Consider the following 14,535-nt stretch of genomic DNA (forward strand, 5'->3'; position numbering starts at 1 on the left):
AGAAAATATGCGAAGCTGCTCTTTAGTTTAGTAGTACTACAGCACTCCGCCGTACCACATTAAGAATAAACCCTCTGCCGTCACGTCCCAGGATGGTTTGCAGCCAAAATAACGTCACTGCTAGCCTGGGGGAGAAAGTGTGCATGCCGGTTGAAGGGTACTCTATGTGCTGCTAATCACTGTGATTCGAGGAAGAGGGATTCTAAGAACTAGCTCTGTAATGTTACCTCAAGAACGCTAAATGCCTGGAGCTGAAAAGTCACCATAGTATGGGTGTCGGCTTATTGGAAGCAAACTTTACTGGAAGTCCCTTGACTATGGATTTTTGGGGTAAACATAAAAATGCAATTAGTGCGAGTAGTTTGCAAAATGTAACCTCAGACCTAAAATGACCACAAACACACATTTTGCCTTCAGCAGAAGAATTTGAGGACAGCCGCTCAGTATCAAACCCTGAACCACACGGTGCTGCAAATGTGAAAACAAGTGGGTGTTGTTCCGACACTGGCCTGTTGGTGTCTCACCTTTCCCAATTTTGCACATCAGCTGTAATTTGACCATCCTATAGGTATTTCTTTTTTAAACATGCATAAAGTGACAATCATGCTGCGTGAAATTTGGTGGAGTCATTTTTTAAACTGGTGGACAAACAGCATCAGTGGATCAGACCGGTCAAATGACACTACGGTTGTCCCCATTTGCCACCAGTCAAACACCTGTCAGCTGCAGCATCAAGCCATGATATGCGCGCGTCTCACATTTACCTCAATGCTAATTTTAACCATGAGAGTCGCCCCTCGCCCTGAAATCTGTCATACATGAGAAAAAATACAAAGAGATATGTTGTAGATCAGTAAATTTAAACGTGTGTCCAAGATGAAATGGAAATCTACATGTGTCATGAAGTAGTTTGGAGTTCCAGGTGGTGCCAAATAATAAATACAACATTTTGCATTTATTTGCTGTCACGGTCCTTTTTTGTAGCTCCACTATCTCATCATTGATTTGGTGGCGAGAGAGAATTGAAACCTGTTTTTTTTAATCAGACGAGCTCCTTTTCAGCGGCAGCAAATGAAAATGAAACACTAATCACACAAAGCTAAACACTCCTAGGGGCTGCAGCAACACTCCGCTTCGTTTCTGTCCCAGCTGAATGAGACGAGTCCAGGATGTTTATGTGACGACTTCACGAAATCATTAGAGAGAAAAAACGCTGAGACAAAAAGCTTAAATAAAAGGAAGACGGACAAAGAGTCAACTAAACACTGATGTACACAAACTATTTGATACTTTGGCATCTCTAATAAATCATTTGGCATTTCAGTGACTGGTTACAGGTAGTATGATGACCTGAAAACTTCCACACATCAACCGTAAATGCTCCGGTCCATGTGCTCACTAGGGCCCGGGTTCAAAGCGAGGGCTTAATGTAATTCTCTAGCACAACAGGATTTGTATTAGTCCAAAAAGGGTCAGTGGGGTTAAGAGCCGTTAAGTAGTAGTGTTTAAATCCTTCCTAAGCTTAGCCATCACAATGCAGGGCCCGCCACACTCCCCTGGACTCATTTCACCTTTGGGTGTTGTTTAGACAAGTGGAAAGGCAAAGGGATAGATGATGGCACATGCACGTGCAACGCCAGCATTTTCCATGAGGATTTCCCGGTATGCTGAATTACACACGTCCCATAACCAATTAGCGTGGTTGTTTTAGTGTGGCAGGCTTGGTTTTGACTTAATTGCCGAGCCAAGCTTGTTTACTACAAGGGTCATCCCGCAGGGCTTAACCTCCGTATCACTGGCTAATGTGACTTTTCTAACCATATTGCCTTCTGTCGCCATTCTTCCTGTGGCCATGTTTGCTTTAATAAAAAGGACAAAATCAAAACACATGACCTCTTATCCAAGAATAACAACAAGTGACAGTCATGCACAGACAAGAATTTAATCAGGAAATGTTTTTTTGAAAAAGGCCGGAGTTTGCCATGCAGATCAAAATAAGAACCTTGTGCCACATTGCACAGGTGATGTTTGTCGTAATTAAGGGCAGATTTACTTGACATGCAGGTTACGTCAGGCGTTGGCAGCGGCCGCGCCAAGCACGGTCAGTGAGGTAACCAGGGTGGCAACCTGGTTACTGATCAGCACCTATAGGTCAGAGGGAGGGGTCACTTTAGAACGTGACATAGTGCCCTTTTAACACTAGGGATCAACAGATATTGTTTTTTTTTTTTTTTTAGGGCTTACACTGATACAGTTATTAGTATGGTTACACAATCATATCAAAGTACAAGTACAATATCCAAAATGAAAGACGCCGCAATATTTTTGATTAATGTAAACCGTGTGACAAGACAATATTATTATAAAAGTGCTATGGTGATGCAGAGACGCCCTGGCCTACAAATCTTTTTGTTCCTTAATTAAGAAAAAATGTTTCTTTGGAACAGGATAACTAATGGTGAATCACATCACAATCTGAATATCTGTATATATAATCGGGGTATGATTTTTTTTCACCATATCATGCAGCCCCTATTAGTAGTAATCTAGCAGACCAAATAGCAATACTTGGAATATATATTTGCAGCAAAGATTCAATTAAATTAAAGCTTTCAGAATAATAAGTGATGGAATGTAACTAAAACTTACTCAAACACTGTCCTTTGGTAAAATTTTAACACAGTTGTTGTTGCACTTGTGCATTAAACACCATCACAACTGCAGGAGATGAACTGACATGAGTCATGGGGTAAAAAATCTATTAAGTAGTCGGTGTACACAGATGGAAGTCTTAACTTGATTATACAGACTAATGTTCAGACAAGGAGGGAATATTCCCCTCTGCTTCCAAGACGTTTTAATACCAGACGGATTGAGATCACGTTAGTTTTGATGGTCATATAACTCAGCTGTAATATTCCCTTGGTGGTTGCGTTTATTAAATGCTAGATAATCGTTTGGTAATGCGTTCACTAGACTGGGGATCACTTGTTCGTTCCAGAGAACTTCTCAGAATGCTGGTCGAAAATGGATCCCCTACAGTGGCGGTGCAGATTTACCTTAGATGAACCAAAGTATTTGGCTGCGGGTAGACGTGGGCGAGAGAGGAGAGAGAGGGAAAGAGAAACAGAGGGAGGGAGGGAGGGAGACAAAGAGAGAGAGAGAGAGAGAGAGACCAGTGTGAGCAATCTGAGCAGGCTAAGCAGCAAGAGGTTGATTTATAATTAGAGTGAATGTCTGTTCAATACCCCTGCTGTTCGGGTGATGGCTCCATTGCATAGAGACGCAGCTCTGCTGCTGTGAACTTAATTTGAATTCTGAAGCACCACACATCTTCAAGCATTTACGGACAACCTTGCACGTCTCGGATAATGAGGACTTTCATTTTTAGGATGTACTATACCGTGCCTCGGCTCTGACAGGCAGTTGAAGCCTCATAAAATATCAGTACTAATGTGTCTGTAAGCATTTGAATTAGTTAGCAAACATGGAATTCAATAGGTCCGGATTGCACAGCAAATTATATCCCATTTTCACTGTTAACCAAAAAAAAAGGAAATCCAAACGTCAAACATCCTTTTTTCTACGTCTGATACAGTGAAATTGGACTAATTTAGATCCAAAGTATACATGATATAGTTCTGAGCGAAAAAAAAAAAAAAACACTGCTCACACACAGCTGGTTTATTGATACTGCAAAAAATGAGTATTGAATCCATTTCAGATATTAAGAATTGATATGTATAGATACTTTCGATATTTTTGACAGCACTCATACAGTGACACACTGCAGTGATTGCTGCTGTTACGGCCTCCAAACAATTAAATAAATTAAGCAGGGGCTCAAATTGGAGACCTCAAAATAAAAGAAGGACACCAGAAAATAGGAAGTTTTAATGGGTTTTATTAACCAACTTTTCCCACAAGGAAATAAACATTCTTTAATGAAACCATAACTGGGATGCAATATAAATACTTTACCGGACTAAAGAAGTCAGCAAACCATAAGGGACCTGGAGATGCCGGCCAAACTCAGCAAAATGGAGGGGGGACCAGGCCACCCCCTATAGGGACGTCCAAGCTGGCCCCCCTCCCTGCCTGACAAAACCAAATTATAAACTAAAAACTAAACGGAAAAGTAGGACTGCCGGCCATCTCCAGGCCAAAATAAATAACTAAATCAAAGATTATTGAAAGAAAAGGGTATTTAACAAATCATAATGTGGGACTAAGGTGTTGCTGGGTCTGTGTCTCTCGAGCAACTGAACTTGCTGGCTTATATAGCAGGCTGGTAATTGGGCGGTAGCCATTTTGGATCTGCTGCAGGTGTGTCAGCCTGAGTGTGTCAGCTTGAGAGTGTCAGCCTGATGAGGAAGGAAAGACATGGGGGTTTAGGCACAGCACAGTGATTTAATGAATGTCTGAGTGAGTGAGTGAGTGAGTGATGTCATGGCCACACGCAACAGCTGCCAAGATGGGAATGTTATTTTGCAGCCCTAATAATTAAATGTTAAAGCACGGTTTGGTCAGATAATTGATGACTGAAAACCTTGAGCTACATTTACAATTAAAACATGCGTGCCTGCAAAGAATTCATCGGACACAAATACCATCACAGAACAGTTAACAACGAGATAAAGAAAAGTAACTCGAGAACAAAATGCCTGATACTGATCACATTGGTAGGCATTAAAGGCACATCTTTAGTTTACAGTGGCAAGAAGCCAGCTTACTGAGAGGAAGCTCACACAGAGGGAGACGAGCACTGAAAGGCACCCGGCAGCCAGCGGATTCAAACCCAGAATCCTCCTGCTGTGACGGGGCAAAAGCATTGAACCGCCTTGGACAAATACCATGAAGTGATCCAAGCAGAATATTACACAGCTTACATTACACGCTCCATCATGAATATCAAAGAGAAGACACCTCAAATGTTTAATATCAACAGGCCAAACACACACACACACACACACACACACAAACTCAGCATCTGTGCTGCATGGTTAATGATGATGGAACGGACGATGTCCACGCCATCATCTGGCGTTTACATTAAACGAGCACACCTGGAGACGCAGCGAGTGTGTAGGCATTTGCTCGCAGCATCATATTTAACAATTTCTAAGAACGCGCTGAACTTTACGAGCCGTTTACTGCCGGTCGTGCTCATTATTTTCACATCAACATAAGGAAAAACACCAATGACTACGTGTTCTGCCGCAGAGGGAATGCCGTGATGAATTCCTCCCGTCGACAGTGCCACCCAAGAGGCTAGTTTGTCAGTTTTCTTGCAATCTCCTCCGCGACATATTCCAAATGACGACAGCCACGCGCACTCGGCGCTAGTCGTCGAGTCGCTTTCTCACTGTTCCTGTTGCCGTTGGGGCAAGACCTCCACATGCAAGAACGCTGGAGATATATATACGTTCTCTGTTATTATGGATGTGAGAGTTTACTGCCTTACTGAGTTCAATTACAGTAAAGAATGTGTGCATCTGTGCTCTCTGAAAAGCCTCCTTCAAAGAGGTATATAAACATTTAATAACTACACGCAACCCCTTAAAAACAAGACAGTCGGTGATGAATGAACTTTACATCCTTCCCATCATTAGCGGCCTCAAATCTAATTCAAATCTGCAGGATATTTGGCTCGTAAAAGAAAATAGTACCCTTTTGCACCTAATAAAAAAAACAAAAAACACACAAATTAACCCACATCCTCATATTTCGGGAGACACTGTGGGTTATGGAAGGGCATCTGAGTAGCTCAACGACTCCGGCTTTCAGCTCAGCTTTCACGCCTAAACTCAAATTGCAAGTATGCCACGCCATGTAGGATGTGGATGTATATTATTCTGCGTACTTGATCATTACCACTCGACAGAGTGTGAACACCGTGCCTTCTCATTAAGGTGTTACCTACAGCTCAAACCGCTACCCTCCTACATTCAAGCGATAATCATATAAAAATCAGTATGCATCAGCCTTTCGAATCTTCAGACGTCGGTCATGCAGACGGCTTGTAAAGTTCGCAAGCTTCCATATGATTACAGGCCCTTCTTTTCTGTTCAGTGGCCGTCGACGTTCTCTTTCATCTCAGATTGGAAAGCGATGGAGGGCGACGTGCGAGATATGCGAGGGACCGAGCGCGGGAACATGTGCGGTAACTCAAATGAACCATATGGATAGATCAGCAGGAGACGCGAACGCTATAATAGAGGAAATGTCAGAAAAGAAAACAGCTTGCATGTGGGAGGAGTGCATGCCAGATAATCACCAGTCAGCATGTCGAACATTCTCCCCATCGCCGCGACATTCATCTGTGGAAAACAGAGAGGTTTATAATTTCTGTTTGGCAAAATTGACTTTGAAATGTCGATCAGTAACGCTAGCATGCAGAAAGCTTCGACAGCAACAGAATGATGTATCCGCATGACAGGAATCAGAAATGGTGGAAGGGGGACACGACTCGAGCCACTGACACAAACAAATAATTTTCTAGGAATAAATCTAGGAATAAATTCCATAGATACATTTACACAAAAAGTAAATAATCATCATATGCGCCAGTGATCTCAAAACTAGGAATGCATCCATCCAAGATACCTCAAGTCATCTGCTAACACTTACTCTGAATCCCCCAAAAAAGGGTGCTTTCTCTTTCTAAATGTAAAATGTGTATACCTTACTTCATAAAACCTTTATGAAAAGTCTCATGAGGACAGGGATTGCAGTAGTGCTTAGAAAAAAACTCAGCAAGTTGGCTGCCCACCCACTGAATATATAGCAGTTAGCACTTTATCAGTACCTTTATTACAAGCAGCAATAGCCTGGCTGGTATTGTTTTCACCCTCTGAGCCGGTGCCTGTGGCAAAATGTGGTCCTGGAGACACCTAGTTATAACATCTTATATATCTCGTACATCTTCATCCTACTTTGCATCTTGTGATGTGCGTTAGGGAAGCAGCACGGATCTATTTTCAATGGGTCTGACACACTGTTCTCCGTACATGTCAGTTTTACATGTAGTAGTTAACTCCATGGATACGACTCGGATTGTGATATTAAAGATAATATGATGGTAAAGAAAATATGAGGCCGTGATAGTGTTGCACCAAGCACAGATTTTTCCATAGCTTGCAGACAGAATGTGTTACATCCTCTCATGTTAATCCATGCAGCAGTCTGCGCCAGTGCCCTGTGCAGCCTCACGTCTCACAGCTGTGTCCGCATGACCCGTCGACCTCGAACATTTATTTGCACTTCCGAGCTTTCTTTTTTTTTGGGGGGGGGGGGGGAATGTGTGCATAAAGGCAAGGTTGAAGGACACCATTTGAGTATTTTATATGCAACATTTCTTCATTAAAATGTCAAAAAAAAAAACGACTTAACTCTTGTTGTATATTATGGTGAGATGTGTACTTAAATCATCAAACCCAGAGAAAGCTTATTTTAGCTGTACCGTCTGTATCAAGACAGATCCAAGACGATAAAAATGTGCTCAGTCCAGATCTCTGCGGGACGGAGCTAAACTTTGACAACCAGTCTAGCGCTACAGCAATAACTTATTCCAGCAGGCTTCGGAGCCTTGGGTAGGTCTGAAAAAAGAACTCTTCTGAGTCATGCTCTCGAAGGGTAACTACATCATCAAATTCTGCGAGAGAATGTTTTACCTAAGCGTACAATAAAAAAAAAACATTAACAATGTGAAGTTCCTCTTTAATGGCGACTATCAAAATTATACAGTGTTGTGGATTCTGTTGGCTCCCTTCCGAGGACGCGTGAACTCACTAACCTGAGGCTGATCAGCAGGATTGCTCTTGATTGCTCCGTGCTACGAGTTACACTCAGCGCCACCCCCGAACGGCCACACGCCCCATTTTTCCCGATCTAGCTTACAACACACCCGAGCGCGAACGAAATGACAGAGATTTAAAACATTTAATTCAAGTTGCTTGTAAACACCATGCAAAGACATCTGGAGATGTGTTTCTAATTTATCCAATTTATTCTGCTCTTACTCGAGCACTCCGTGTCCTGGTTGTTCCGAGTTCATGAACCCACTGAGCAGGATGCAAAACAAAAGCTCATTGAGGATGTAGCGATGCTAAGCCTCGTTTATTTCACGTCTGAAGAGGTCATCACTCAGTGATTTTCATGCAGCTTTGCTTTGGATAAGTTCATTAAACCGCTATAATAAAACTGAACAAGTCTGTTACACGGTTGATTAGAGACACATCTCGATGTCTTTAAACTTAACAATGTTTCTATTTTATACGACTTAATTATCTGCAGGGGTCACGCCTAGGGTCACAAACAATGGTAGCAGGAACCTCGAATTGAGTTTTTTGGTACTTAAAATGTCATTTCACTTCACCAAATATGAGCGCCAAACGAGGAGCTCCTCAAAAGGCCTTCGAGCAGCTGGAGAAACTGATTGAATATATTAAGCACAGTGCTGGACTGGTTATAAAATTTAACTAATTGTCAAAAGGAACATTAATAACAAGCAACAGAGGACAGCAATAGGCCCCGGCAGCATCTAACCCACCTGACCCAGAGAAGAAGAAGAAACAATGGCACTGACTGTTACATTGTTGTCACTACAGCACGGCATGCAAACTGTAATATTTCCCTATAAATAGTATAGAATTCATGTAACATTGAAAAGAGCATGTTGAAATTTCAGACGCAGCCAGTGGATGAGTTTTGGAGATAAAAATCAACCAAGGCAGTGAAAACAGCCCAGCTGTGTGTCCAACAAGCTGATTAATTACATAAAGATGTCACTGAAGAAGTTGACGTAGGAGGATTCATCTTTCCGTGAACGAGCGCGGCACTGGCTGAAGATGCGCTAATGTCAGCTGAGGCCGTGGCTGTCAGGCTGTCAAACACGCTACTCTCTTTGGATATCGGCCCACAGCGATAAGGTCAAGCACCGTATAACCAGGAAAAGCTTTCAATGTAATGTAGGGTTTGCCCAGTGGACACAGACACATCTCACCATGCGATCAGCTCAGTGAGACGACAGCTTGAACAACAGCCACACACACATTGCATGAAAGTAATGATAATTAACCATGCTTATGTTTCATATCCAGGCTGCGACTCCACCCACACAAGTACACATCAGGCTCAGCAAAGCAAAGCATTCAGTAGTGATGGTTGTCAGCTTCATGTTAGAGGTCAAAACTTTATGATATGAACAAGCTGAATGTCAGTGTGTATAAAAATGTAAACAGGACTTCTTGTCTTGCACAAAAATAGACTTGTGCCCAAAACTAATTCAGGCCATAACTAGGGCTACACTGATTATCGGCCTGGGCGATTATCGGGGCCGATATTCAGGATTTTTTTCGATTATCGGTATCGATGTTCAATCTGCACTGAATATTCTCAACTTGCAAGGTAAGTAGTAGGTAAAGTTGTGCAGTGGAGTGAGAGTATTGGCAGTGAAAGTAGCAGAAAATGGAAACACTGAGGCGAAGCACCTCAACAGCCAACACTACACAACAGGCCTAAGCTTCTCCAAAAAGTTAAATCATTCACAATTAACACCAAAGCAAACAATCAGCTGACTGATGTTAACAGCATAAGCAGCATGAACACTGACCACAGCTGAGCACATCAACAATTAACACATATGGCAGCGTGAGCAGCAAAGACTTACCTTGTTGCAGTGTCTCTGCAGCCCAGCTCACAGTGGCAGGTAGCAAACAGTCTCCCTGGGGGTGGGCCATCAGCTGACCTGAGGAGGTACTGATCAGCTGACCTGAGGAGGTACCGATCAGCTGAGTCGCGATTTGATCTCGCCGCCACGGTCACGTGGTTCACGGAACGCCCAATAGAGACAGACAGCGCTGTTAGCGCGTGAACACCGGGACAGTTTTGAAATAGACTATATTTGTGGAGTTTATGTTCAATGTTTAAATGTTTCTCACCGTCTGATGCGGATCAGTTCTGTACTTACGTTCGCACTTTGCTTCAGTATTTCCATGTTCTGCCCCAGAAGTCCACCTCAGAGGCTCTTCTACTTTCTATCACACTGCTGCTACATTTTTTGATAACTTACTTTGTTCGCTCAGTTTAAAACATAATCAAATACCTTATGTCATATTTTTTAATAACGTGCAGAAGATGATCATAAAGGCTGAGCGATGATTCGTCAGAGAGCCGGCAGTATGTATATTATAGCAGATTGTTCCACCTTTGCCAGCTGCTCCATTAATGTACACATTAAAACGTCAATGTTTATAGCTGAACAACATGCATTATGGAAGAAGCCGTGAAGCTTTTACTTCTTGCACTGTTCATATATTGTGATGCCAGTGCTCAGGACTAACAGTATTTGTACATTATAGTTTTGTTACTCTTGTTAAAGTAAAGATCTGAGTACTTTTTCCACCACTGACTGACAGAATGTAAACATTCACGATGTCCTTTGTGCTCCTGTGGTCAGAAGTGGAAAAATAAACGAGGATAGCAACTGCATAAAATAAAAATAAAAACAGTTTATTATATAATATATCCAGGGAGAGTGCAGATACGTTTTTCCATGAATGTGCGGCGTTCTGAGAAACTCATTCGACATCCTACAGGGAGTCAGTTATGTCAGAAAGCAGGCCAGGAAAGAAGGACAACGTCTGAAATGGCGATTGCATGCTTCCACCACAAAGATCTGGGGCCTGTTAAACAAATCCTGAGCTTAAAAATAAACTTTGCATGCCAAAAACACGCCGAATACCACAATTATCTAAGGTTTATGCAGTCATCTGGTTATAGTAAATTCAGCTGATGAAATCTTGTTGACATTAACTAGCTAATTGCAATTATTATCAAATTAGATATTACCTTATGACAAACCTTAACTAAAACTCATGTAGACTCATGACAGTTGTGTAATTCGTGGGAAACAGTAGTCCTGTTCACACTGCTTTTTCAAGGTGGGAATCTTGCGCCAATATTCCTCCTCAACATCTGTGTGAAAGTTACTGATCCACCAAAGGGGGTGGCAAAAGAGCCGCAACAGAGGTGATACGGCGTAAGCTGGCAGCATGGGACAGTGGTGTGACGTTGTGATGGCGTTCACAGTCTGATTACTTAACAGAACCTTCGCTCATCAAATAATAGAGAAATATGTGACGCTTCCACCCACAAAGCAACATTACAAGATCAAACAGCAGTAATGAGGGAGAAGGTACCACATTTGTATCTTAGCGGCAGTAGTATACATTAAGTTTGACAAAAAATCTTGACTCTTTTGTGACCGAAATGTGTGGTATGTCGCAGCTGAAAAACAAACTTTTCAGTGCTGTCTGGTTGACAAACTAAGTCACTGGGTCACTGTTTCAAAATGACCTCAACGACCTGCTTCGTCCACTTAGTCTTGATCTATGACTTTTGGAAGAATGATACATTTTTATATGGACCCGAATCAAATTGTACTCTCTCACAGAAACAAGACACCTAAATACCTCAGATTTGTTCATTAAGATCCCTGCATTATTCCCAGAGAAACTGAGTAACTGAAATGTGTAAAAAAAAAAAAGCCAAATCTTGAAATGTTAGGGATAATTCCTGGATCAATACTTTTATCAGGATCGGCACCAAATGGGTTCTATTCTGGTCCGAGACTCATCATTCATCCAAGTTTTTGGGAAATCCTTTTAGTAGCTTTTGTTTTAACTCTGCCGACAAACCAACAACCAACAAACACACACGGGGTAAACATAACCTACTCGGTGGAGATCACAATTGAGCCCTCAACCTGTAATCAAAAACCACTGGTGTGTAGATAATTAAACTGATTGTGTGTTGTGTGTCTAACACAAACCAGTTGATCCAGTCTAATCGAGGGACTTCCACTCTCATTTAGGGATATGTTTGGTTTCAGCTGATTCATACTGTTGGAAATATCGCCACTTTTCAAGATCACAACCAAGACAACGGACGTTTTGATGCCGTGCATCTCAATCAGCAAACACGCCTCTGAAATCAATCGTGTTATTAGCAGATATATGTGTTGAATGCTTGGGGATAAGATTTGCCTTTTGTTGTTGGCAAAGCGAAGGTGCGTGAGAAATTATTTTAATGAGCTCTCCAGCTTAATTCTTTGATTAGATCGCTGTTTCATTGTGGATTTCCTGAGGATGTGCTATGTTTCTGCCTTATTGGTGTTTTTGGAGGACACTGCTATGACAATAGCGTTCTCAAACGTACTAGCTAGCAGTTCAGCTGACATGAAATATTCTGTAGTTTTAAGCTTCTTGCTGTGCATTTTGTTAAAAGACTGACAGAAGTCTTCCTGTTATCACCTGTGTTGCCTGAAAATCTCGAGGAAGCTCTTACCTTCTTTTACATCATCATCAAAGCTTTGTATAGATGTGGGTCTCAGTGCAATCATGACTGAATCTTCATATCAAATTGCACCAGAGATAACGGCAACTCTAGATTAAATACAGTGTGCTGATAGCATTTTCTTTATGAGCAATGGAAACAGCAGTATAATAACATCATCTGAAGCAGGAGGAATCCCTCATATGAAGGGCAATTTAACCCACAAGACAAGTAAAGATTAAAACCACCCACAAGCACAAATAAACCAAAACCAAATCTTCCTGCAGGGGGAAAAAACTGTCCGTGTTTATCAGCTATTTTCAAACCTCTACATACCCCGATTGAAGATAATGAGATGAGGCACATCACTTGAAAACGAGGAATGAGCTCTTCTCATACTCAGGAAGTGAGAGAGAGATGCACAGGGCCAAGCGAGCCTCTGAAACAGCTGATTAGATTACCCTGCTGGGGCTGTGGTGAGGCTTTAGGCTGCGGCTGCCGCCCCGCCACTCACCTCAGCTGCCCTCTCCTCCGTCTCACATCTTCGCCTTCCTCACAGGCTTGTGGCCCCGGTCCCTGCAGTGTAACACCTCCCCCTGTAGGATCAAGGCAGGACTTCAAGCTTGGAAAACCTCAAAGCGGCTGGCTGCATCTCACGAGGGCCCCTGAGGTGAGTGAAGCACCGCGGCACATGTTTTGACCGGATTATTTTTACTTTTTTCTTTCATTACACGAGGAAATAAATCATAAGGATCTCTGCTGACAGAGTCTGCATTTTTTATACTCTAATGTCAGCTCTGCCTCATCAAAGTTTATGTGCGGCGTTACATTCTCACCATGCATCCTATAGACAGACACCACTGATCCACGGTAAGTGTTAAAGACAGCTCAGAGAAACTTTGTGCCTTTGGGGCCTTGATGCAGTTAAAAAATACCCCCTTTTCTATGTGAAGTCAGCGGAGGAAATCACATTATGATGAATTAAAGTGTCCTGCACCACAATGCTTAGTAACCTTAGTAACCCTAAACCAGATCACCTGTTTGGAGTCAAGATCTCCAAAGTTCTCCTTGACTGCCTCACGTCCTACTCAAAAATATGTCGTTCATGCGCGAGAAATAACAGTGTAGCTGACTCCAAAGATGAACGTTATACATTACTCAACGAACAGAACATGTATCTTATTAATAAATCCTTCTGACATCAGTTTTTCTTTCAGTCCCCTGCTTCGTGTTGTTATTCAGCCTCGAGGAATACGAGGTGTGAGCATCATTAGCTCTCCCAATAAAAGCATAGTGAGGCAATAGCTGAGGCGAATTGGATTGTGACATGAGGAGCTGAAATTTGTTCGCACTTCAGTTTTTTAAGATACCTGTCAACCGAGAAAACCATCTTTTGTTGAATTGCCCTGAAGCGTTTTTAACAGCGTCGCTTCCCATGTTGTGCACTTTGTTGGTGGTACAGACATAACAGCATGACAATTGTGAGTGATTGATGCAATAACGCACAACAAAGACACACAAAATGTGCACAAAGCACTGCCATAACCACAAAACCCCCGTCCCCTGTGTGCTTTCTGCCATACCCTCGTGTAACTGTTTTTTCTCCACCACAAACATAGATAGATAGATAGATAGATAGATAGATAGATAGACAGATAGATAGATAGATAGATAGATAGATAGCGGGGCGATGTAACATTGCGTCTGTGAGCTGGCTGTGGCTGTTACTGGCAGCCCGCGATGTTCCAGATGGTGGCAGGTTTCCCTTCCAGCAGTCTGTCAGTCCTGGCACCGAGCCACCTGTGAGTCAGGTAGGGCAAGCGAGGACAGCTTGGCAACAATACTGCTCGATACACAAGCCCAGGAGATGCTGCGGGATTTGAGAGACCAGGGCGGTCTCTGACCTGGATCAGTTCGAATTAATTTGGGCATTGCCAATGCACGAACCAAAAAATGCAGCCGATGTTACGTTACATTCCTTAAAGGTTATATGAGAGTTATGTATTATTTGTGCCCTTGCACCTTTTGAGCCTATTCATTTGTGGAAAATGGCAACTTGAAGCTCACATTACCTCAAGCAGGAAGATTTCATAATAGCAGTGGTGGAATGTAACAGTACATTCACCCAAATACTGTGTTTGGGTACACATTTCCGCTACTTGCACTCTGCTCAAGTATTTATATTTCATGCAACCTTAT

General features: G+C 42.4%; 1 long non-coding RNA gene across 1 annotated transcript; it reads right to left on the reverse strand.

The window, feature by feature from the left end:
- Positions 1 to 3,956: 3,956 nt before the first annotated feature.
- LOC115597483 (uncharacterized) lies at positions 3,957 to 9,720 on the reverse strand. The gene is made up of 3 exons (XR_003987108.1): positions 9,671 to 9,720; positions 6,278 to 6,320; positions 3,957 to 4,364 (listed from the first exon to the last, which is right to left on the reverse strand). It is a non-coding gene; the product is annotated as an uncharacterized LOC115597483 (long non-coding RNA).
- Between the last annotated feature and the right edge of the window lie 4,815 nt (positions 9,721 to 14,535).

This window comes from Sparus aurata, chromosome 16 (genome assembly GCF_900880675.1).
Source record: "Sparus aurata chromosome 16, fSpaAur1.1, whole genome shotgun sequence".
Lineage (NCBI taxonomy): Eukaryota > Metazoa > Chordata > Actinopteri > Spariformes > Sparidae > Sparus > Sparus aurata.